At 47.3% G+C, this 24984-nt stretch overlaps 1 protein-coding gene across 4 annotated transcripts in view; it reads left to right on the top strand.

The window, feature by feature from the left end:
- Positions 1-17690: 17690 nt before the first annotated feature.
- EIF4G3 (eukaryotic translation initiation factor 4 gamma 3) overlaps positions 17691-24984 on the top strand; it is a 350821-nt gene continuing 343527 nt past the window's right edge. For 3 of the 4 annotated variants that reach the window (XM_044237358.1, XM_044237359.1, XM_044237356.1), the window contains exon 1: positions 18237-18335. The gene's annotated coding sequence lies outside the window, so the exon portion shown is untranslated. Of the gene's footprint in view, positions 17798-18148; positions 18336-24984 lie in introns of those variants that run through there. The other variant, XM_044237357.1, reaches the window with a different exon arrangement.

Below are 24984 nucleotides of genomic sequence, written 5' to 3'. Positions count from 1 at the left end.
TTATTTCGCTCAGCATAATACCCTCTAGTTCCATCCAATCATTGCAAATGGCAAGATTTAATTTCTTTTGACAGCTGCATAGTATTTCATCATATGTACATACCGCATCTTCTTTATCCATTCATCTGTTGATGGACATCTAGGCTCTTTCCAGAGTTTGGCTATTGTGGACATTGCTGATATAAATATTCGGGTGCACATGCCCTTCGGATCACTACATTTGTATCTTCAGGCTAAATACCCAGTAGTAGAAGTCTTCTGTAATTCTTATCTTTGTGTGTTTGTGAGTAGTGATTTTCTACCCCCTCTCTGGCTCATTCAGGATTTTCTCTTTGGTTTTCAGTACTTTGACTATAATATATTAGGTGATCTTATTTTTCCTTTTTTTTTTTTTTTTTGCTGGATGGTAATTTGTCCTACTTGGGTATTTCTGATTCTAAAGACCTACAGGGATGTCTTCTACCATTTTTGGAAAAAAAATTTTTTTTAAAGATTTTATTTATTTATTTGACAGAGAGAGATCACAAGTAGATGAAGAGGCAGGCAGAGAGAGAGATAGAGGGAAGCAGGCTCCTTGCTGAGCAGAGAGCCCGACGGGGACTCGATCCCAGGACCCCGAGATCATGACCCGAGCCGAAGGCAGCGGCTTAACCCACTGAGCCACCCAGGCGCCCCAATTTTTGGAAAATTCTTAACCAATATCTGTTCACATATTTCTTCTGCTCATTTTCTCTCTCTCTCTTTTCCTTCTGGGATTTCAATTACATGTGTATTAGATAATGTGTATTAGATATTGTCCTGTGGCTCTTTGATGCTCCATTATGTTTTCAAGTAGGACATGAAAAGTCCTACTTACTTTTCCCTGTGTTTCAGTTTGGATAGTTTCTGTTGACCTATCTTCAAGTTTACTGACTCTTTCCTTAGTTTTGTTGAGTCTACTGAGGAGCCCATAAAGGCATCCTTCCATCTTTGCTACTGTGATTTTTTTCTTTTTTAATTTCTAGAATTTTCATTTAACTCTTACACCTTCCATCTCTGCTGAAATTCCCCATCTGTTTATACATGCAGTCCATCTTTCCTACTAGCATTTTTAACATAAATCATGATTATATTTAAAAGCCCTTATCAGGGTGCCTGGGTGGCTCAGTTGGTTAGGTGTCTGATTCTTGATCTCAGCTCAGGTCTTGATCTCAGGGTTATATGTTCAGTCCCTATGCAGGGCTCCATGCTGAACATGGAGCCTACTTTTAAAAGAAATAAAAATAAATAAAAGCACCTGGCTGGCTTAATCAGTTGAGCATGCCACTCTTGGTCTCAGGGTCATGAGTTCAATCTCCACATTGGGTACAGAGTTTACTTAAAAAAATTGGGGGGGGAGGACGCCTGGGTGGCTCAGTCAGTTAAGCCGTTGCTTTCAGCTCAGGTTGTGATCCCAGGGTCTGGGATTGAGTCCCACATCGGGCTCCTTACTCGGCAGGGAGCCTGCTTCTCTCTCCGCCTCTGCCTGCCACTCTGCCTGCTTGTGCTCTCTCTCTCAATCTCTCTCTGACAAATAAATAAGTAATTCAAAAATTTTTAATTTTTAATTTAAAATTTTTAAAAAATCTTTTTTTTTTTTAAACAATTCCTTTGTCTAATTGTTTTAACTGAATCATTTCTGAGTCTGGCTTGTTGGATTCCTTTGAACATAAGCAAGTGTAAGGGCGCCTGGGTGGCTCAGTGGGTTAAGCCGCTGCCTTCGGCTCGGGTCATGGTCTCAGGGTCCTGGGATCGAGCCCCGCATCGGGCTCTCTGCTCAATGGGGAGCCTGCTTCCTCCTCTCTCTCTGCCTGCCTCTCTGCCTACTTGTGATCTCTCTCTGTTAAATAAATAAATAAAATAAAATCTTAAAAAAAAAAAAAGAAGAAGAAAGCCAGAAAAACTGCAGAGAGAGAGACACACACACACATACAGTGGTCACTGAGCAGTGTCCTTCCAGCTATAAGGGAGACTGGGGTTTATCCTGCTGAGAGCAATGGGAACTATTGGAGAGTACAAGCAGGGAGCCATATGATCAATTTTGGGTTTTTAGAAGTTCTTCTGCTGATGTACAGAGAATGGGTTGTGTGAAGGCCAGAGCAGAGGCAGGGAGACCAATCAGGAAGCAGAGAAAAAAGGGGGCGCACGGCAGATCCAGGACAGCAGAGAGCCTGTACCTGGACCCCGTGTACCATTTCCATGTCCCTCCAGCTCCCAGAAGGAAAAAAACTGGTTCCAGAGGAGTCAAAGAGCGCGATTTCTTGCTAGTTTTAACATACGACCACCAGAGGGCGCAAAACCCTAACGAGACGCTTGGGCATGGAGCTGGGTCCACCGCCCGGGACTGCGTCCTAGGACTTGGGCAACCACACGTGGGCCCCTCGCCTTGTCCAGTTAGATGGCTGATTCTAGGGTTGACAGGAACCAGACTTCAGTCCCGAGGGTGTTTTGTGAGAAAGCAGTGATTAAACTGAAGGAATGCTGGGCTGGGATCCTCAAAAGTCAAGTTCTAGCCCCCTCCCCGCCACTCCCTGACTTAGCCCAGTTACATCACCTCCCCAAAGCCGGTGTCTGCAAGAACGGAGACAATTTTTGCTCCTATTTCCCCTTTTGCTTCCCGGTCTGGCCCAGGCCTTCATTTCAGAGAGAAGCTGTGCCATGTTGGGGCTCAGAGCCTGGTGTCTGAGCCACCTGGGGTTATTTTCCATTCCAGCCACAAATTAGCCAAGCTAACCCCGGTTAAGTGACTTCAGATCCTGAGAGTCCCAATTTCCATCTTTGTTAAGTGAGAACCCTAACACATCCCTTGCATAGTTGCAAACTGTGAGATAATGTCCCTAAGTACTTAGCACAGTTGCTGGCACATAGTAATTGTTCAGTGTACGCTTATTATCCAGCTAGAAACTGGACTCACATTCATTTCGGTGCTTACTTGAATCTCCAGGACTGGGGCTCTGCTAGTAATTCCTTCAGTGGCTTTGAGTCCTTCCCTTTTCTTTCCTTTTTTTTTTTTTTTTGAGTCCTTCCCTTTTCTGAGCCTCAGTTTATCCAACAGAAAAAATGGGCGGTTGGATTAGACTGTTAACTCAGCAGGAGCCCTTCGGTCCTGACGTTCCAGGCTGTTTCGATCTCCCTCCCTGCTACTCCCCCTTCTTTCTTTCTTCCATTTAACCATCACGCATTTGTTCATTCAACAATTGCGTATTTATTGGGTAACGGCTATGTTCCAGGTGCAGAAACCAAACAGACCCACATCAAAACAGGTGTCTTCCACAGAGAGCCAGCCCGTGGGAAGCATGTTTGTTCAAAAGCTTCCTTGCTTTCTCTTCCAGCAATCAATCCTCGCAGGTTATTTCGTGTTTGGAACAGGAAAGAATTTTGCCAAGAGTTTATTTCTGTGCGTCTCTGTGTGGCTGTGTACACACACACATTTATATATAACATTTGCTGCAGTGTTGTCATGGGAACCGGATTTTGGTCTCCGGGCCTGAGGGATGCCTGTGCGTGGAGGAGTTTTTATGAAATAGTCCCTGCATGCACTTCTGTGTGGTGTGCAGTCCTGCTGGGAGAGCTGCCCCAAGAGCCTTTGTCGGCCCTTTTGATCATCGCTCCCTATTTTTCTCATTGATCTTGTCGGATGTGAGCGAATTTGACTGAGGGAACAGAATGTCGAACTCAGTGACTGGCAGAGCCAGATCCTCTGGGACATGTGCCAACCAGCAGCGTGGATAGGTCCGCTCGGGCTTTTTTGTCTTCTTAAACCCTTGATGTGGGAATGTCTAAGGCTTTGGGGAAGACTTGGATGAGAAGACAAAAGCAGCCAGGGAATGTGTTTTCAGGACGACAGCTGCAGCAGCCACTTTGGGACTTGGCAGGCCGTGCCAGAGCGGGGAGGGGCCGAGTGCCAGCCGGAGGGCGGGGAGGGACTCACCATTCGCCAGCAGCTTCTCTGGCTCTGGCCCCATCCTGGGCACTTTGCGTATTCCCTGGAATTCTGGAATCCAACCTGGTGGATAGACGTCTCGTGATTCCTCGTGGGACACTGGCACGGGAGGGAGAGGAAAAGTGGCCTTGCTAGGGAGTAGCAACGCTGAGCTTCAAACCCAGGTTGGGTCTGACCCCAGACCTGGGCTTTACCCACTCCGTTGTGCCACTGGGCAACCTTCCGCCCCAGGCTGCCCTCACGTCAGGAATGACAGTCCAGAGAACGGAGTCCTCGCAAACCCCAGGTATGAGGAAGAGCTGAAGGGAAGAGAACCCCATTTACTGATCATCTTCTGTGTTCAGTACTGGGCTCGGTCTTTCCACCTTACCGCTCTGCTGGAATATTGAAACTCCCGTCATCCCCAAGCAGATGAGAGATTTCAAGGCCCAGAAAGGTGAAGTGTCTCAGACCTGGGTTTTGAGCCAAGGCAATTGTTTTCCCGGATGAAAGCCCTACAGCACTGCGGCCCTCTCCCGCATTCCCCAGCTACAGTGCCAAAGAGAGGTGTTTAGGTATTCTAAGAGCAGGGTTTCCAGAAAACCTTGCATGATGGAGGAGTCCCACCTGTCCAGGTAGTGCTCCCCCAAATCTGCCAGAGTAGGGTTACACTCGGGAACTCAGTCAACATCCATCTCTCCATATATGGGGTGCCTCCTATGTGCCAGGCTTGGTCTGGGTACGGGGCACCCAGCAGTGAATGTGAAAGTCATGATCGCTGCTGTCGAGAGCTCACTCTTTAGCAAAGGGACAGCCACGAGAGAAGTAAGTTTAAGTGCGAGAGGGCCAGTGGTACTACGGGTGCGCACAGCATGGACTGTTGGCCTGGGTGGGGGGGGTTGCATTAATTTACAGGAACCTTCCTGACACCTTGACTCAAGAAGACTGAGAATACAACCGAGAGCTGAAGTCGGCCATGCTATGGCATGAAATGAAAGAAGTTTCTATTTTCCTTATGTACAGATGTGATACTTATCCCCAAGCCTTTTACAGCTTCATTGACGAGATAAAGAGGTTAATGGTTATTGATCATTACTGCAGCCAGGTCTGAGTTTTCAGAAGCCCCGTCTGAACAGAATGTGATAGAAGCATAGGAAAATAATGCTCCAACACAAAAGTAGCAGAAGACAGGGGCGTCTGGGTGGCTCAGTCAGTTGAGTGTCTGACTCTTGGTTTCGGCTCAGGTCATACTCTCAGGGCTGTGGGGATCGACCCCCCGTCAGGCTCCACATTCTGCAGAGTCTGCTGGAGATATTCTCTCTCTCTCTCTCTCTCTCTCTCTGTCATTCCCCGTGCTTGCCCTCTCTCTAAGCAAATAAATAAAAATTTTTTTTAAAATAGTACCAGAAGGTAGGAGCAATTAAATCTGTCTGGAGAGCAGGAAGAGAATAGAGGAAAGTTTGTCCCATGAGATGATACTTGAGTTTTGAAGGATCAGTAGGAGCTTGCTAGGCAGTCCAGGAGCCAGAGGCATTCCAAGTGGTGGTAACACGGCTGCACTTGGCAACAGGAAAATGCATGACTGTTCGGGGTGCATGTCCATGGGGGAAGGGGCAGGAAATGAGGGTGCAGAGATTGATAGGAGTCAGGCAGGTACCCCAGTCAGGAACCTGCGCTCTATCCAGTCCCCGCTTAGCCTGCATAAGGGAGAGAGCCATGCATCTTCCTCAACTTCTCTACTTCAGTGGAAGAAAATGTGTGTAATGAGGTGGGGGGAAAAAGCATGATTGCCAAATCTGGGAAACTGAAAATGTCCATCTGCAGAATTAATTCTAAATTGCTGCTATTTTCATTCTCACGCCAGAGGGAAAGGCAGAGCCTAGCAACTCGCCCCAGCCTCTTTCCAGGTGTCTGGAGTGCCAGCAGGCCAAGCCGGGCAGGCAGGCTGGCTCCCAGGGAGATCATTGGAGCCAGTTTGGTGCTTGGGGCCAGCTGTGGGCATCTGGAAATCCAGCTTCCTCTTCCAGTCATTGGATAGGGGGAAAACAGAGTCCAGGATTTTCCCAAGGCAGCCAACTTGGCAGGATGATTAAATAGCATCCGGCTTGACAAGAGCCAGGGGAAGGCTGGGCCACCCAGGGTGGAGGATATCGTTTCCAGATTCAAGATGGGATATGTGGGTGATTGTGTGAAGTCCCTTGATTTAGAGAGGGCTGGAAGCCTGCTAGGCGGGTATTAGAGACGTTTCACTGGGCCAGGCACAGTGGCAGTGCAGGGTGATCTCCGGAGATTTGGTGTAGGGGGTTCTGATAAGGCCCAGCATCAGCGAGGTCAAAGGTTGCCTTGCCTCCAGACCTAGAAGCCACTCCCGAACATGTTGGGTGGTTAGCCAGACCAGGGAGGAAGCAGCCATGGTTAGGGTTCAGGTCCTAAGTGCAAGCAGTATTAGTCCTCAGAGCTCTATCGGAGTGTTACGGGGATTAAATGAGTTGATACATATGAAGAATTTTGCTCAGTGCCCGGCTTGCAGCAAATGCTCAGTGAAGGTTAGCTGTTGTTTTAACCATCAGACAAGCTGATGGTTGGTTTCTGCTTGCTAGCTTACTGAATGCTCACCACAGCTCTTGGAAGTAGGAAATAATAGGTGAAAACACTTGTTATTATGGTTGGGGAAGCTGTGGCACAGTGGGGTTATGGAATCTGCTCAAAGACACAGTTAAAAGGGAAGAGAGGAAAGAGCTCATATCCCTCAACAACAAAAAGACAAACAGGGAGGCGTGCCTGGGCAGCTCAGTCCCTTGAGCGTCTGACTCTTGATCTCAGGGTCGTGATTCCAACCCCGGCACTGGGCTGCACAGTGGGTGTGGAGCCCACTTACACACACACACACACACACACACACACACACACACACATACAGGCAGGGAGACACCTGGCTGGCTCAGTAGGTGGAGTGCCAGACTCTTGGACTCAGGGTTGTGAGTTCAAGTGGCACATTAAACAAGGAGCCAACTTGAAAAAAAATGGAAAAAAATTTAAAAATGGGCAAAGCACTTGAATAGACATTTTCATAAGGAAGGTATCAAATGGCGGTGCCTGGGTGGCTCAGTCGGTTAAGCGTTTGCCTTTGGCTCAGGTCATGATCTCAGGGGCCCAGGATCGAGCCCTGCGTTGGGCTCCCTGCTCCTCCGGGAGTCGGCTTCTCCCTCTTTCTCTGCCCCTCCCCCTACTCATGCTCTCTCTTTCTCAAATAAATAAATAAATAAAATCTTTAAAAACGAAACAGAATTACCATATGATCCAGCAATTCCACTTCCAGGTATATACGCCAAAGTGTTGAAAGGAGTAAATAGAAAGGCTACTTGCATGCCTGTTCTCAAAGGTCCATTGATCCCTGTATGGACGAACAAAATGTAGTACATTTATGTAATGGAATATTATCCAGCCTTAAGAAGGAGTTATGTGCTGATACATGCTGCAGGATGGATGAACCTAAGAAATGTTATACTCGGTGCAATGTGCCAGAACGCAGAAGGACAAGTATTGGGTGAGTCCATTGATTTTATTTTTTAAAAAATATTTTATTTATTTGACAAAGTGTTTATTTATTGTATTTATTTACTTATTTGATAAGTAGGCAGAGAAGCAGGCAGAGAGAGAGGGGGAAACAGGCTCCCCTCTGACCAGAGAGCCCGAGGTGGGGCTCAATCCCAGGACCCTGAGATCATGACCTGAGCCAAAGGCAGAGGCTTAACCCACTGAGCCACCCAGGCGCCCCTGTGTGATTCCATTTATATAAGGTACCTAGAGTAGTGAAATTCATGGAAATAGGAAGTAGATCGTGGTTGCCAGGGGGGAAAAGACAGGGAATGGGACGCCTGGGTGGCGCAGTTGGTTAAACGACTGCCTCCGGCTCAGGGCGTGATCCTGGAGTCCTGGGATCGAGTCCCACATCGGCCTCCCAGCTCCATGGGGAGTCTGCTTCTCCCTCTGACCTTCTCCTCGCTCATTCTCTCTCTCACTGTCTCTCTCTCTCAAATAAATAAAATAAAATCTTAAAAAAAAAAAAAGAAAAGACAGGGAGTTATTGTTTAATGAGTACAGGAATTTTGGTTTGGGATGTGGCGGAAGTTCCAAAGATGGACAGTGGTGGTGGTGATTGCTCAAAATGTGAATGACGCTTAAGGCCGCTTCATTGTACACTTAAAAATGGTTAAAGTGGGGGCGCCTGGGGGGTTCAGTCAGTTAAGCACCTGACTCTTTGTTTTGGCTCAGGTTGTAATCTTAGGGTTGTGGGATCGAGGCCTATGTTGGGCTCTGCACTGAGTGCAAAGTTGGGTTGAGTTTCTCTCTCACTCTCCCTCTGGCCCTCCCATGCTCTCACTCTAAAATAAGTCAATATATTTTTTAAAGATTTTATTTATTTATTTGACAGAGATCACAAGCAGGCAGAGAGAGAGGAAGGGAAGCAGGCTCCCTGCTGTGGGCAGCCCCCCTCCCCCAATGTGGGGCTGGGTCCCAGGACCCTGAGATCATGACTGAGGCGAAGGCAGAGGCTTTAACCCACTGAGCCATCCAGGCGCCCTTAAAATAAATCAATCTTTTAAAAAAAAGGGTTGGGGCACCTGGGTGGCTCAGTGGGTTAAGCCTCTGCCTTCGTTCGGCTCAGGTCATGATCTCAGGGTCCTGGGATCGAGCCCCGCGTCGGGCTCTCTGCTCAGCAGGGAGCCTGCTTCCTCCTCTCTCTCTCTGCCTGCCTCTCTGCCTACTTGTGATCTCTGTCTGTCAAATAAATAAATAAAATCTTTTAAAAAAAAAGGTTGGGACGCCTGGGTGGCTCAGTTGGTTAAGCAGCTGCCTTCGGCTCAGGTCATGATCCCAGCATCCTGGGATCGAGTCCCACATCAGGCTCCTTGCTTGGCAGGAGCCTCTGTCTCTGCCTGCCGCTCTGTCTGCCTGTGCTCGCTCTTTCCCTCTCTCTCTCTGACAAATAAATAAAATCTTTTAAAAAAAAAAGGGTTAAAGTGGTGAATTTTATGTTGTATCTAAGCACAATTAAAAAAAAAATAGTTGCAGGAAGAAGGAGGAGGGGAAAAAAAGTAGCAGACTTATAATTAGGACCGGACTCTATCTGCATCCAGGGACCCCTGGGATGGCTCCCTGGATTTCCTTTCCTCTTTCTAGGAAAATGTTCCCCATTTTTGTTCAAAATTTACCAGCAAAGGGGCGCCTGGCTTACTCAGTTGATGGAATATGTGACTCTTTTTAAAAAAATTTTATTTATTTATTTGACAGAGAGAGATCACAAGTAGGCAGAGAGGCAGGCAGAGAAAGAAGAGGAAGCAGGCTCCCCGCTGAGCAGAAAGCCTGACCCCAGGACCCTGAGCTCATGACCTGAGCAGAAGGCAGAGGCTTTAACCCACTGAGCCACCCAGGCCCCAGGTGACTCTTGATCCCAGGGTTGTGGGTATAGAGATGGATCTCAGGCCCATGTTGGGTATAGAGATTACTTTAAAAAAAAAAAAACAAACAAACTTAGGGGCACCTGGGTGGCTCAGTTCGCTAAGCCTCTGACTTTGGCTCAGGTCATGATCTCAGGGTCCTCAAATAAAGACCCGCATTGGGCTCTACGCTCAGAAGGAATGCGTGCTTGTTCTCTTCGATGCCCCCTACCCCCCCCATGCATGTGCCCACTTGCTCTTTCTCTCTCTCAAATAAATAAATAAATAAAATCTTTAAAAAATAATCTTAAAAAACAACAACTAACCAGCCAAGAGAAAAGATGTACCATGGTGATGATGGACACACCCAGATGTAGCAAATTCTATTTAATTCAAAGCATTAATTAATTAATTCAAAGCTGGGAATGGTATGCAGCTGGAAGGACAGTCCTAATTTCGCTCAAGTTAAGTCAGAGAATGGAAGTGCTGAGGAGTCAGAAAGTGGAAACTGCGCTCCGTCCTCTGCACTCTGCCCCAGTTCCCACAACCCGTGTTCCTCAGGCTGTGTCCAGGTGACAAACACGGAGTGCTCTGGGGTTTCCAACACTAATTCTCAGACACCAGCTGAGGGTCCTAAAGCTTCACTCGGTTTTGACACCATCTACCTGGAGATGGCATCAGATCCCACAGGGTGAGGGCTCAGTCCTATGGGACCCCCTCCTCCCCACTCATCAAATGCTGGCTGTGAGGCCAGGTTGTCCCCTGTTCTTCCAACCTACTGGCTAGAGATCAGAGGTTCCCACAATCCCTTCCTTGGGTTTGATTAATTTGCTAGAGCGGCTTACAGAACTCAGAGAAACATCTTACTCACTAGAGTAAGTCTATTATGTTTATTATGCAGTTTATTATGAAAGGGTGTAACTCGGGGACAGCCAGCTGGAAGAAGCGGCACAGGGCAAGGTGTGGGCAAGGGTCTGATCACCCATCCACTCTCCCTGCATCTCCGCAAGCTCACCAGTCTAGGAGCTTCTGTTGACCCCCATCTTTTGGAGTTCTTAACAGAGGCTTTCATTACCTAGGCATGACTGAATAAATCATGGGAACTCAACCTCCAGCTCTCCTTCCCTTCTCAGAGGTCCTGGGTTGGGGCTGAAAATACCAAATCTCCATGAACAGGGTTGGTTCCCCTAACAACCAGCACCCTCACCCCCCCATCCTTAGGTGACCTAGGGGCTTTCCATAAGTCACCTCGTTAACATAACAAAAGATACCTTTATCATTCTAATCTCTTGGGAAATTCCAAGGGTTTTAGAGCTCTCTGCCAGGAACCGAAGACCAAATATAAATTTCTTATTAAAATCACAATATCACAAGCACATAATACACGTCTGGCTCTATTCTATAACCTAGAGATACATCAGTGAGCGGACCAGACTAAGTCCCTCCTCTTCTAGGGCTAACGGGGGAGAGGTAGACCATAAACTCATAAACATGGAAATGCCGCATGTCGGATGGTGATGGGTGTCTTGAAGGAAGTTCAAGCAGGCCAGGGTGTGCTAGGGATGGGGGTGGGTTGCTAATTTATGTGGGACGTCTGGGAAGCCTTCTCTGATAAGGTGGCATTTGAGCAGAAACATGAAGGAAGAGAGGGAAGGTGCAGGGCAGAGATTCCAAGGTCGGGCAACAGGAAATGCAGAGGCCCTGAAGGGGGAGTGTGCTTGATGAAGGAACATCACATCACAAAGGCCAAGTGCACTAAACACGGAGAAGAGTAGGACAGAAGCTCAGAGAGGTCAAGGTGAGGGTGGGAGGCAGAGTTCATGTAGAACCTTGCAGGCCATTGAGTAGATTTTTGTTTTTATTTTTATTTTTTAAAAGATTTTATTTATTTATTTGACAGAGAGATCACAAGTAGGCAGAGAGACAGAGAGGGGAGGGGAAGCAGGCTCCCTGCTGAGCAGAGAGCCGGATGTGAGACTTGATCCCAGGACCCTGGGATCAGACCTGAGCTGAAGGTAGAGGCTTACCCCGCTGAGTCACCCAGGTGCCCAGATATTTGCTTTTACTCCAGATGGGAGGAGGAGACAGTAAAGTGCTCTGAGCAGAGAACTCACAGTATCTTCACTTTTTAATATAAATCATTATGGGGATTACTTAACTTGTAGGTCCAGGTAACCCTTCTCTCCTCCCCATGAGCTATAGTCTCCTAGTCCTCTTGGGGGCCCAACATGGGGCCTGGCACGTAGTGTCATTTTGTAATAAATGCCAGTTCCATGAATCTGGAAGATCCCCGCCCCAGAAGCATGCAGGCCAGGGGGCTGGGCAGCAGACCGCTTAACGGGAGGACAGCATCAGTGACAAACGCCTTGCCCTAGCAGTGAAGAGAGGTTGCAGCTTCCATCTCTGCTCTGCTGCTCCCTTGCTGTGTGACCTTGAAAAAAATCCTTGCCTCTTTCTGGGCTCTATTCCTAAAGCCAGAACACTGCGCAAGCTCGTCTTTAAGGTATTTTCTGTCCTGACTAGACTCTAGGATAATACTTAAAAAAAAAAAAATCGTGGAAAAGTACAAATCACACAAAGTTTCCATTTAACTAACCAACAGTTCCATGAGACTAGTTTTGCTCCTTCTTGTAGCCTAGTGAGGTCGCCCGCTCTGCAGCAGCAAGCTATGATCGCTTCCAGGAGAAGCAGAGCAAGGGAGAGCCACTCCCCACACTGTGGGCAAAGGGGCCAGACAACTTGGTGCCAGGAGAAGTGAGAACAGCCGCAAAGAAGAAAAGCTGCTCCCTGCCCCGGAGGGAACAGGAGAGGAATTCGGCTTCATCCCCAGGGCTTCTTAGTGCTTTCCGTCTGGCTTCTTATCCTTTGAGGCAGACCTCCCAGTCACTTTGCAAATATCCCAGAGAAGTTAGGAAACTTGATTAAGGTAGTACAGCCGGTCTGTAAGGTTAGGACCCAGATTTGTGTTGAAGTTTAAAACCTTTGCTGGGGGTGGGGGAGGCACCTGGGTGGCTCAGTGGGTTAAAGCCATTGCCTTCAGCTCGGGTCATGATCTCAGGGTCCTGGGATCGGCCCCCGCATTGGTCTCCCTGCTCACTGGGGAGTCTGCTTCCCTTCCTCTCTCTCTGCCTGCCTCTCTGCCTACTTGTGATCTCTGTCAAATAAATAAATAAAATCTTAAAACAAACAAACAAACAAACAAAAACCTTTGCAGGGAATCATGGCACCCTACCACTGGGCTCTGTGATGTATGGGAAGGGCCTGCCAGCACAGCTCTTCCCTGAAGAGCCTTCATGGCTGTTTATGAACACGTTTACCGAGGTGCACAAAACAGGCCAAACAATTTCTTTGCTTTTCCCATGGGGGCTCCTCTCCTTCCACCCCATCCGCTTTGGATGGGTACCCTGAAGTGTGTCTGTCCTCAGTCTTCAATCCTTTTTTTTTTTTTTTTAATGTTTTTAAACCTTCTTAGCCTCGCATCTCTAGGTCTCAACTGATGATGGTCTAGATCTCACCAAGGTTTATGCCCAGCTTTACCCTTGGTGGATATTCAGATGTCGCTGAGCAGAACCACAAATTATTACAAGTCCCCTCCCCGCGCGTCTACTAAAGATGGCTTCTGTTGGCATAACATGGCTTGTCTTTATGCTAAAAGGGCAGTCCTCTCCATGAGGAAAATTGAAGGGGAAAGAGAACTCCAGCTTGCAACAGTATTTTCAAGTTTTCTTTTCTTTTTTAATTTATTTATTTGACAGACAGATCACAAGTAGGCAGAGAGGCAGGCAGAGAGGAAGGGAAGCAGGCTCCCTGCTGAGCAGAGGCCCGATGCGGGGCTCCATCCCAGTATCCTGGGATCATGACCTGAGCTGAAGGCAGAGGCTTCAACCCACTGAGCACCCAGGCACCCCCTATTTTCAAGTTTTCAATTAAGAATGTAAGGGGTCAGGTGCCTGGGTGGTTCAGTGGTAAGTTAAAGCCTCTACCTTTGGCTCAGGTCATGATCCCAGAGTCCTGGGATCGAGCCCCACATCGGACTCTCTACTTGGCAGGGAGCCTGCTTCCTCCTCTCTCTCTGCCTGCTTCTCTACCTATTTGTGATCTCTGTCTGTCAAATAAATAAATAAAATCTTAAAAAAAAAAAGGAAAGAAAGTAAGGGGTCCTGCTGAGCCCAATCTCCAGTTCACTCAGAGAAACAGAGCACTGATCCCACATGATAACAAATAAGGAAAACTCTATCACCCAGCCATGAGATAGATATACCATGTCTTCATTTGTCTGCTGGCTCTTTGAATGAGGATGGAGAGGTATATTTATTTGGTGGGGGGGAATACAAGTCTGTGTTGGAGGCTCTGGCAATAGCAGAGGTCAAAGGTACAACACTCCTCTTGTGGGCTTTTGGTGCCTGCTCTGGGATACTCTGGTTCTTCTCTTTCTCTGTGTAGTATGAGGCCTAGCTGGGGGCTCTGGGGTCCCCAGGACTCCAGGGTTGCATAAAATCCTCTGACAATTCACAATGATCCTATCCTTCAGCAAGTTTCACGTCCTATTTATTGAGTGCTAAATATTTGGGATGTTTTATTTTATTTTTTAAAAAAAGGTTTTATTTATTTATTTGACACACACACACACACACACACACACAGAGTACAAGCAGAGGGAGCAGCAGGCAGAGGCAGAGGCAAAAGCAGAATATCCACTGAGCAGGAGGAACCCGATGCGGGACTCCATACCAGGATCCGGGGATCATGACCTGAGCTGAAGGCAGCCGCTTAATGGACTGAGCCACTCAGGTGTCCCATTTGGGATACTTTAAATGTGTAAGTAATGTATCTGACAATTATTATGCCAGGGTATGGGATAAGTTCTTTACATTTGCTCTCTTTTTTTTTCTTTCTTTTTTCCCCTTTTATTAGAGAGAGAGAGAGTGAGCTAGCTCAAGCAGGGGGAGAGGCAGGCAGAGGGAGAAGCAGGCTCCCAGCTGAGCAAGAAGCCCAATGCAGGACTCAGTCCCAGGACCCTGGGATCATGACCTGAGCCAAAGGCAGACGCTTAACTGACTGAGCTACCTAAGCTTCCCTTGTTGTCTTTTAAAAATTATTATTAAAATTGTTTTAAAGGATTATATTTATTTGAGAGCACGCGAGCGCCAGCAGGGGGCGGGGCAGAAGGAGTGGGACCAGCAGACTCCCTGGTGAGCGTGGGGCCGATGTGGGGCTTGACGTGGGGTTCCATCCCAGCACCCTGAGATCATGACCTGAGCTGAAATAAAGAGTCAGGCACTTCACCAACTGAGCCATTCAGGCGCCTTTGTATTTGTTGTCTTATTTCTCATGCTAGGGGGCAGAACCTATTTGACAGATGAGAAAACCAAGGCTGAGAGAGGCTAAGTGATGTCTTCAAGGTCATCGAGCTAATAAAAGGCAGGGCTGAGAATCGATCTCAGCTTGGTAAGTTGATTCCAGTGGCTCATAGAGGTGTCCTGAGACAGCTAAGCCTTGGGAGCCTGGAGGCAGGGTGCCTCGTTCAGCCTGGGCAGTGAGAAAAAGATGCCTGGAAGAGGTGAGGACTGAGCTAAGTCAATGGGCTGAGCAGGGAGAGGGTGCCTAGGGGTTGTTGGTAGTAGGAGCAGTCTGCCGAAAGGCCCCTGGGGGAGAAGGAAAATGGCTTTGTTTGCGGGAGACTAAGGTGGCTGCTGCTCTAGATGTGAGTGGCATGATGGAAACAGAGCCCAGGTTGTTAAAGATCTCCGATTCAGACCAGGTCCTGAAGATGGTGTGGGGGAGGGAGACGGAAATTGGAGGGTGAGGCAGGTTCATTTCTTTTTAAAAAGATTTTATTTATTTATTTTGACACAGAGAGAGAAAGATCACAAGTAGGCAGAGAGGCAGGGGGTGGGGGGAGCAGGCCCTCTGCTGCGCAGAGAGCCCGATGCGGGGCCTTGATCCCAGGATCCTGAGATCATGACCTGAACTGAAGGCAGAGGCTTAACCCACTGAGCCACCCAGGTGCCCCCAGTTCTGCTTTTTGATGGTACCTCTGGCCACAATTGGGGAGGTTGCTGTGTGGAAGGAAATGTGGCAAATCAGATTCGGAGTCAGATGCCTTGGTGCTGTATACGAGCCCTTCCACTTAAAAGTTATACAGGTTGAGGGGCGCCTGGGTGGCTCAGTTGGTTAAGCATCTGACTACCCATCTCAGCTCGGGTCTTGATCCCAGGGTTGCGAGTTCAAGTGCTGCGTTGGATCGTGGAGCCTACTAAATTTTTTTTACACAGGTTGCTTCCTTACATCTTTGAGCCTCTGTTTCTTCATCTGTAGATAGGATAAAATAACACTTTGTATAGTTGTTGAGGGGCGTAAGAGTTAATCTAAGTGAAACGTTTAGCATAGTTGTATCCCGGCACATAGTAGGTGTTTAATGAATACTAGGGGCTCTGTGAGAGGGGTGTTGAGCAGGGTCATGCTTTTGGATGAAAGAGCATTCTATCTCTTTGACTTTGCTTTCTGTAAGCCTCCCCTCATTTTGCCTGGGGGCAGAATCTTATCAGGGACTTTTACATTATTTTGCCCAAGGTCTTTCCGTTTTAAGAGAGATAATGTTCACAAAGTGCTTAGCAAAGATCAGGCACACAGTAATCACCTGATGCTTGTAGCTATTATTAAGTTAGAAAATGAAACTGGCTTAGAAAAGAATAGCAATTAAGCAATTATCAGTCTGTTATCACTCCAGTGTAAATGAGAAGCCAAATTCTTTCCTGGGAACGGGTTTTGACTGGGATAAGGAAGTCTGAGATCTTAGAACACCAGGAAGGAGAATCTAGGGGAACTGAACCACTTGGGGATTTTTCCTGGAGCCAGTCGTGCCTGGAGAAGAGCAGAAGATCCAACCCTGTCGTCAGGTATAACAAATCCAAATAGTTTAGGGCTCCGGTGTATGAAGTAACTCCTGTCTTCCAGTCTGGAGATGGGGGATGAGGCGTCTGGCTCTCAGGGACTGTCAAGAATTAAGCAGCCGCTATGCATAGAGCTTTATGTGAATTAAAAAAAAAAGGCAGGCACTGTGAAGCAATATAGCAGGAGTCATAACCAAATTCGAGTTTTGACTCTTGTCAACTACATTCTCTATGTGACTTTGGGAAAGTCTCCTGTCCGCTTTGAGCCTCAGTTTTCTCAGCGCTTCCGTTGTGTGATGGTATTGCGCCTTCCCGAGCCTCAGTTTCATCTGTTAAATGGGTACTACCTATTTCGCAGGACTGTGTGAGATCATGCGTATTAAGTGCTCTGTGCCCAGTAACCGGTCCTACCGGGATCGCTCCGTTGGATCCCTGCGATTCCTTTCCACCCAATCACCTGCGCCAGCACAGGGCCCCTGCGTGGGGTGGGATGTTCGGGGAAGGGGCTGGGTGGGCTCGGTCAGCCCAGTGGGGAGCAAAAGGCAAATGTTACCCCGGCATATAGGACCCTGGGGAGCTGCTGGGCAAGGGGCGCTCCACTTATGGGGCGGGCCTTGGACAAATCCGTCCACAGGACCCCTGAGTCTAGGCGGCTGGTACAGGAGGAGGGTCGCATCAGATCCCCAGGCAACTTGGGAGTCGCAAAGTTCCTTCAGATGGAGGTGGGATTCGGCTCCAGGCTTGGCCCTTCCCCCTCCCGGCTGGGTGACCTTGGGCCAGTCACTTTTCCTCTGCGGGCTTCAGGATGCTCTGGGAGTGAGGCTCCTCATTCCACTCACCTCTCCGAGTGTAGGAGGGCGAAGTGTCGACACAATGGACGAGAACTGCCTTAGGGGCCGGCGAGTGCTATTTATTATGCTAATAGATGCACGCAGCGGGTTTCTTTGCAGCGGTTTCACTCTGGTTAAGCGGTTCCTTCCACTGTAACCGAGGTTTCTCGCCTCAACGCCTCCCGCCCCTGCGGGCAGGGCTCTGCGGACCGCAGGCTCCAGGGCCGTTGCCATTGTTCTTGGAGGCTGGGCGGCAGGGGAGGGCTCTGGCGGACCAGACGTCGCCTTTGGTCTCTGCCTCCACCCAGCACCCCCGCCGCAGCGAGCCTGGGAAGCCCCCCTCGCCGATCTTTCCCGAGGAGGCGAGTCAGCCCCAGAGCTCTACCGAACGGCGGCCGAAGACGCCCCCGAGCGTCTCCGAAGAATCCCGACCGCTCGCAGTCTCCGGAAAGAGCCGAAGGCGCTTCCCACTCTCGGCCTCCCGAGCCGCTCCGAAAAGGCCCGAAGTTTTCCGAGCGGCCGTCCTGCCGGACTGCTGGAGGCGGCCGCAGCGCCATGTTGGATGCTCTGCTCGTTGAGTGAAGAAAATCCGCCGGCATCGCCTGAGCCCCGCTACCGAGAAGGGCGCCGCTTCCCCCGGGGAGGGGGATAAAGACCCCCCGCCGCCGGCCCATGAGGATATTGCCGTGAAAGGTCCGGTCTCTCCGCCTCCTGCCCCCGCCGGGTCCGGCCCCCCCCCTGGGGTCGCGTTGTCACGGAGACCGGCAGCCGGTGGTGCTGGCCCGCGGGGCGGCTGCTGCTGCCGGCGGCGGCGGCGGCGGCGGCGGCGGCGGCGGGCGTGTGTGACCGGCCCCGGCCCCCTCCTCCTCCTCCTCCTCCCAGCCTCCCCCCGGCCCCCCGCTCCCGCCGCCTCCCCGGGTCTGCCCCTATCCCGCCCCCCCGCTGCCCCCGGCCCCTGCACCCCGGCGCGCCCGGTCCCGCTCTGGGGGGGTTGGTGGCTTCGCTTTGCCATGAGTTTACCGCAGAAACCGGCTCTGAAATCAGGCTCAGCGGCTGCAGCAGGAACCGGACCCGGCACCGGAGCGGCGGCGGCGGCGGCAGCAGCGGTACCGCCTCCTCACCCGGCGGCAGCAGCAGCAGCGGCGGCGGCGGCGGCGGCGGCGGCGGCGGCGGCGGCAGCGGCCCCTCCTCACCCGAACATCAGGGCCCTCCAGACCCAGGCGCCCCAACAGTATCCTTTTCACCTTCCTGTCGGCCCTTAGGCACCTCGCCGCAGCCCGGGGGAGGGGGGCCGTGGCTCCCCGGGGAGCCTCCTGCCGGCCGCCACAGCCCAGCCGGGGAAAGGGCTGCTGTTCGAGCCCCCGCGGCCGGCTCGGCCGGAGCTTTCGGGGTGCTCAGGTGGCAGCAGCCCTGCGGGGGACCCCGGGACCCTCTGCAGTTACTGTGAAAACCAGCTCCGCTCGGCCCGGCCTCTGCAGCCCTTCCCTTTTAGAGCTGGGGGACCCTTCCCCCTCTCCTCGCCTCCCCCCGCCCCCCTTTATTAGGCCGAATTTGCTGGTGCCTGGGACCAGCCCTGAAGGGAAGGCTTTTCTCTGATTGTTGTGAGGACTACACCCTCCTCCTCCTCCTCTTCCTCTTCTTCTCCCTCTCCCTTCTCCCCCTGCAGTGGGGCCTGGTGGGCTTCCCTAATTGTTATTATTAGTACATAATAAACTTTATTGGTAAATTTCCTGTTTGAAACTAAGCTCAGTTCGTTTCTGAGGTAAGTCGGATTTTAACTCTACGGTGAAAATGTGCAGAAAGCACCCCCTCTGGCTGATGTTTAGCGATGGGGGGAGTTGTGATGTGGTTTGTGGTGGAACGCGGTCCGAGGAGGAAATGTTACACCGAACGCTTCCCTGTCTTTGACCTTTTTAAAGGAAGAGGAAGTTAACTGACATTACCCATCACCCCCGAAAGTGTCACTTCTTGGAAGGCTTGTGTTATGATGGATATTTTTAAAGGCTTTAATTTCCTCTTCTTAGGCCCGATGACTAGAGGGGATCAGGGTTTCTGGAGGAGAGCCTGGTTTTGAATGTATCTAATTTCATGTTATTTGCTCGATTGTACAGCTTTGTTTGAAAAGACTTGATGACGAGGTATTTTAGTCAGAAACTAGCCGGTGAAGGTAAAACGTTGAATTCATTAATTCCACGGAGATTTAGAAAGGTATTACGGACCTGAGAATAAGATTTCATCATGCATCTTTCCCTCCCCCCCTCCGTTGTATTTGTGTAAATCAATAAATAACCATTGGATGTTAGATGTGTTGTGTTTTTGTATTTGTGTCATTTTGTGTTTGACTTCCAGGGAGAGTAGGGTGTGTGAGTAAGTAACTGCCATGAAGTCCACAGACGATTTCACAGTCTGTAGTTTGATTCCTGTCTGTATCGATTACTTTGAGAAGGGAAAGGTATCTCCCTTCTAGAGTCATTTCAGGTCATCCTTTTGGTTTCTCTCAAGTGTCCTTTTCTCTGTTCTTTAAATATTGTTATTCAATCCAGGTGGTGTGGCGCAGAGTAAAGATAAATTCCATTCCAGTGTGATGTGTGTACTGATTTCATAATGTTTTTATCCTGCATGATTCTGTTCAATTAAGAATTTTTCACAGATGAGAACGCTTAGTGATACCTTAGTGTTGCTCATGGAAAATCTGGTTAGTTTTGATCAGTATCTCTAGTTGTTTTACTTTGGGGGGGAAAAAGGGTTGGTCGATTAGCCTACTTCAAGGTGGAGTTCAGTGCTGGATCTCTTAAATGTATCTTCGCTGAATGCTTTGTGAGTTTGAATTCCTTTCTAATTTGTCTTTTTTTTTTTTTTTTGGTCTTGGTTGCCCATACTTGGTTAGGGCTATAAATTTATGTACTGTGCCACCAAGTAAATTTTTCATTACTTGTATTTTGGAGCTGTTTTCACAATTAAGCATTGAAAGGAAGCCCATAGTATGTGTTCTTGATGTACAAAGTGGTAAGTGAGGACCAGTGCTTGGTGAATTTGGTGGCTTTATTTGTACACAAAGAGCTGTGACTGAAGTGTTTCAAGTGTGCTTTTTCTCAATGCATTTCACAAAAGAAGGACTTAGAAAAGCTCTGAGTTGGTTGCGACACAAGTAGTTACTGGTACTACAACAGTTGTTAGAGGGCATAAATTTAAGGTGTAATTTCCAGTGGAGATGATTCTTAGGTATACCTATTTGTAGAAATATGGGATAGTTGGTTTTTATGTGGCTTTAAATTTTTATTTTGTCTCCTGTCATAGAAGAAATTAAAAGTCTTGATGTATTTCACAATTCTCTTAGTGCTTTACTCATTGAAAGGTTTTGATTAGTAAAATCTAAAAGTTTGTATAGTAAATGAGGTACAGGTTACAGATTTCATTAGAACATACTAATAATGAAATATTATCAGTGGTAATGGGGAATTGGTTAAAATGGATCGAAAAGGCAATTCTGCTTTTCTACCTTGAGGGAGTATGGGAATTTGCATTTGTTTGATCAAAGTGGTCATCATGTGGTAAGTTGATAGACACGAAGCTTTGAGACTGGACTGCAAGGTTGGAGTTGCTTTTTCTATGGCTTGGTTAAATCTCCAGTTCCTCAAAATATATCAGTGCGGTTGTGTTTGAATTGCATTAATAAGTTCATATAGTATTTTAAATTTATGAAAATACTGAAAGGAGATTCACTTGATAGAGTCCTTCATTTGTACTCAGTTTTCAAGTGACAAATCAGAAATGAAGGGAAATGTTGGCAATAATGAATTGGAATATAAACTGGCACCGCCTCTAGGCATCATTATTCCACGGCAGGCCCATAAACCATTTAGACAGAGGACTTTGACCGCAGAGAGGCAGGGATTGGGGCCTGGCAAGGAATGATGGAGGGTGGCAGGGATGGTGGGGGATGAAAGAGGATAAACCCTGCTGTGAAAAGTGCTACTGGTGAGGGAGGAATATGCTTAGAATTTTTATAACATAATCCACTGTGAATAGTTTATGCAATTGGCACTTCAAGGTACTTGCCTTGAGGTACGCCCTCCCCAGCTTCCCAGTATGAACTTCTCAGAAGCTCTGTTGAGCATCTTAAAAGTGATTCTTAACCTTTTCTGCGTAACAAACAACTTTGACATTTTGATGAAAGCTTATAGACCCTCTCCACAGAAAAATGTTGCTTACATTTTCAGGGGGTTCTTGGGCTCCTGTTAAAAGCCTAGCCCTTTGGATGGAAATTGCTTACCTTTCAGATAATTAAAGATAAATGAGTTTGAATTTGGGTGCCCAAATAGTTCTGACTTAGAACAATTTTGCCGTCTGTTATGAATACACAGTGTTCTATTTATGTGGAAAGACTTCACGGTGTAATTTCTCTCAGAGCTGCTGACACTTCTGGGGAGTCTAGTTACTGTTTTGGGGCAGCCAGTTTGGTTAAGAAAATCAGGGCAGTGGGTTCTTTGAAGAAACTAAATTTGGTAAAGGCCTGTGGCAACCAGAAAATTTTTTTTTTGGTGTCCTGTGTCCTCAGCTGTTTTGTTTTGGGTGTGACATATATTAAAAACAAATATGCCCATTGAGGGTGTTTTTGTATTTAATATTATTTAAAAAAAATTTAAAAAATTTTTTGTTTTCTCTGTTGATTTTCAGTTTTATAGGTTGAAGCCAAAAACGTTTGTTTTCCTCTTCTTTGCCTCTTGACCAAATCTAAATCTGCATAATATTAACAATAGTATTCATTTATTGAGTGCCTAGTGTTCTAGGTACTATACATGCATGATTTTATTTAATTGTCACAACCCTAATGAGGGTAGGTACTGTCTCTGGTTTTACAGGTGAGGAAACTTGAAGAGCAGAGAAGTTCAAGTAATGTTCCTGAGGTTGTCCATCTAGTAAGTAGGGGTCTGCAGTTCTATAGTGGTATGACTGGCTCCAGAGCTCATGAATGTCCTTTCTACTGCTTGGTTGCTTCTTAACCAGATCTGCATACGAGAGAGGGAGGTAGCTAGGCTAAGGTCTGTAAAGAGGAGTAAAGAGGCTCTCGGCTGCTACTGTATCTTGTTTTAATTAGTTCATAGCCACATACCATAAGACATGTAGGTTATCTTTACCTCATTGAGCCTTAAAGCGTAAGAATAGGCCTGCACTTTTGATTCAGTGCTTGTTTCTGCTTGTTCAGAAGTCGCAAGGCCTCCAGCAAAATACTGTATGTAGTACTAGGAGCTAGACCTCTATAGCTCATGAAGCAGCAGCAGTTTCGCTACTCCTAAGCCCCACCATCAACAGAGATGGATGTATACTCTATAAAGGGCGGATCCTCTTCTAGGAAGTAGAGGGGGAGACCATTGCAAGATGAAGATAGGGAAGGAAGAATGTTACTTAGATGCTTGAGTCACATTAGCTCTTGCCTCTGCTGCTGCTACTCCCTGTCACAGGCTTACAGGTCTTAAAGTGAGATTTTTTTTTGTCAAACTGTAAGACTAAACCACTGAAGGACTGATACGTTGCTTTTCCACATTGGGGTTTCTGATAAGATTTTTACGAAAAGGTCTGCTGTAAAAAAATATTTGAAAACCGTGTTTTTGCGCACGCGCGTGAGCATGAATTGGGGGAGGGGCAGAGGGCGAGGGAGGACCTTGGGATCCTAACCAGAGCTGAAGGCAGACGCTTAGCTGACTGAGCTTACCCAGGTGCCCCTTAAAACTGTGTTTTAAGTCATAATGAGATTGCCATGTTTTAGTCATTTATATTGGAGCTTCAGTGTAAGTGGCAAGTTTTAAAATTGATTTGTTTGTTTATTGAGCACATATTGTATGCCAAACTCAGAGCTTGGTGTAGGGTTGAAAAGCTTTTGCCCTTTGAGAGCCTGAGTGGCTCAGTTGGTTAAGTATCTGCCTTTGGCTCAGGTCATGATCCCGGGGTCCTGAGATAGAGCCCCACATTGGGCTCCCTGCTCTGACGGGAGCCTGCTTCTTCCTCTGCCTGCTCCTCCCCTTATTTGTGCTCTTTTTATTTTTATTTTTTTTTATTTTAAAGATTTTTATTTATTTATTTGACAGACATAGATCACAAGTAGGCAGAGAGGCAGGCAGAGAGAGAGGAAAGCAGGTTCTCTGCTGAGCAGAGAGCCTGATATGGGGCTCGATCCCAGGACCCTGGGATCATGACCTGAGCTGAAGGTAGAGGCTTTAACTCACTGAGCCACCCAGGCGCCCCATTTGTGCTCTTTCAAGTAAATAAAATCTCAAGAAAAGCTTTTACCCTTAGAGAATTTGGTCCTGATAGGTAAGTGATAGAATACCATGAAGCAAGTGTGATGATAACTCTGTTGTAAGAGCTTAGCCTGGAGGAGGGAGGAATTAGGGCTTTCTAGAAAAAATTGACATCTGAACTACATTAGAAGGATGAGTAAGAATTACCCGAGGTTTACAGAGCTTTCTCCTGCCGCTGGCTTTTCCCAATTCCATTGCTTTTGCTGCTGCATAGAATTTAAGTAAATGGATTTCAGTCATGATTCAGGTCTTTAGCAGGAGCAGAGAAGCTAGAGAAGGTAGCTTACACGGTAGCTATCAAAACATTATTGCCTTAGATTCAAAGTATCTTCTGCACCATAATCCGGGGAATTAGAGAATGAGAAGATTCATTTCAGATCTGGTCTCCTGGTCTCCTTCCCACTCATCTCATAATAACTCCCTGCTTTTCTGATAACTAGATTTTTGGCTTGGAAATTAGCTTTGAAATATAAGTAAATTTAGTTTGATGTATTGAGAACTGTACCTGATTTGTGGTAAAAAAAAAAAAATCTGGATTTGAGTTTGGCTTTTCCATTTTTTAGAGGTGTTATCTCAGACTAATCATATAAATGCTCTGGTCATCAGTTTCCATTCTTCTAAAATGAAGGAGTTAGACTAGTTTATTAAATGACTCTTGAATTACAGTTGTTTATGATTCTGAAGATTATGGTTTGAGGTTTGTTTTGTTCTTGCAAGTAGGTGCAAGGATTTATGGAGACCTATTAATGGATTCTTTGTCTGATGGTCAGGGACATTGATATTAGAAGCATGCTAACATTAGAAGCATGATATAAGAAGCCTCTGTTTTTTGGCTTATTAATGTTAGATTTAGTCAAACAGACCGATTGCTTCTTGGCCTTTTGGCTAAGATCAAGTGGGTCAAACAGACTGAAATGCCTCTGTGACTTGGGTGGTGAAGAGTGGGATGGGTTGAGACCATAAAATAAGGTTGCCATGACCAGCCAGGTGCTGGCTTGCTTTGGTTGAAAATACAGTTAATTCATTATGAAGTATGAGGGAAAGTAAGTTCTGGAATAAACTCTTGTGATGAGATACAATCTATTTTTACTTTAGGAATAATAATTTGAGCTAATATAATAGGAAACTGTTCCCTGATTCTTAGCCAGGTGCCTGACTTGAAGCAGAATATAAAAAACTGCAGCTGAGATTTACATCGATGAAATACTGCAAGATCCCAAGCTCCTTCTGAATTCTCAAATGGCTCCTAGTTCTTTGGCTTGCTGCCATCCAGAAGGAGTTTTTCACTGTCTTGTAGCCTCAGCTGAAATTTGAGACTGTTTTAACTATTTTAAGTACATTTGAAATTTGTCAGTTTAGTTTTTATGACCTTCATTAACTAGTAGTAGTTTTATACTTTTTCAAGCCCACATGTGTTCCCGGTTATGAGATACTAAATTCTGTCAATAGAAGGCAGAGAATTTTTGTCAGTTTTGTTTGCTGTTGAATTGCCAGCGCTTGAGCAGTACTTGGCAGATAGGAAGTCTGTAAATATTTGTTGAAATGTTGATTAAGTTAGAGTCTGGAAATCAGTTTTAAGAT

The sequence above is a fragment of the Neovison vison genome, chromosome 2 (genome assembly GCF_020171115.1).
Source record: "Neovison vison isolate M4711 chromosome 2, ASM_NN_V1, whole genome shotgun sequence".
Lineage (NCBI taxonomy): Eukaryota > Metazoa > Chordata > Mammalia > Carnivora > Mustelidae > Neogale > Neogale vison.
This window is presented reverse-complemented; position numbering and strand designations above follow the sequence as displayed.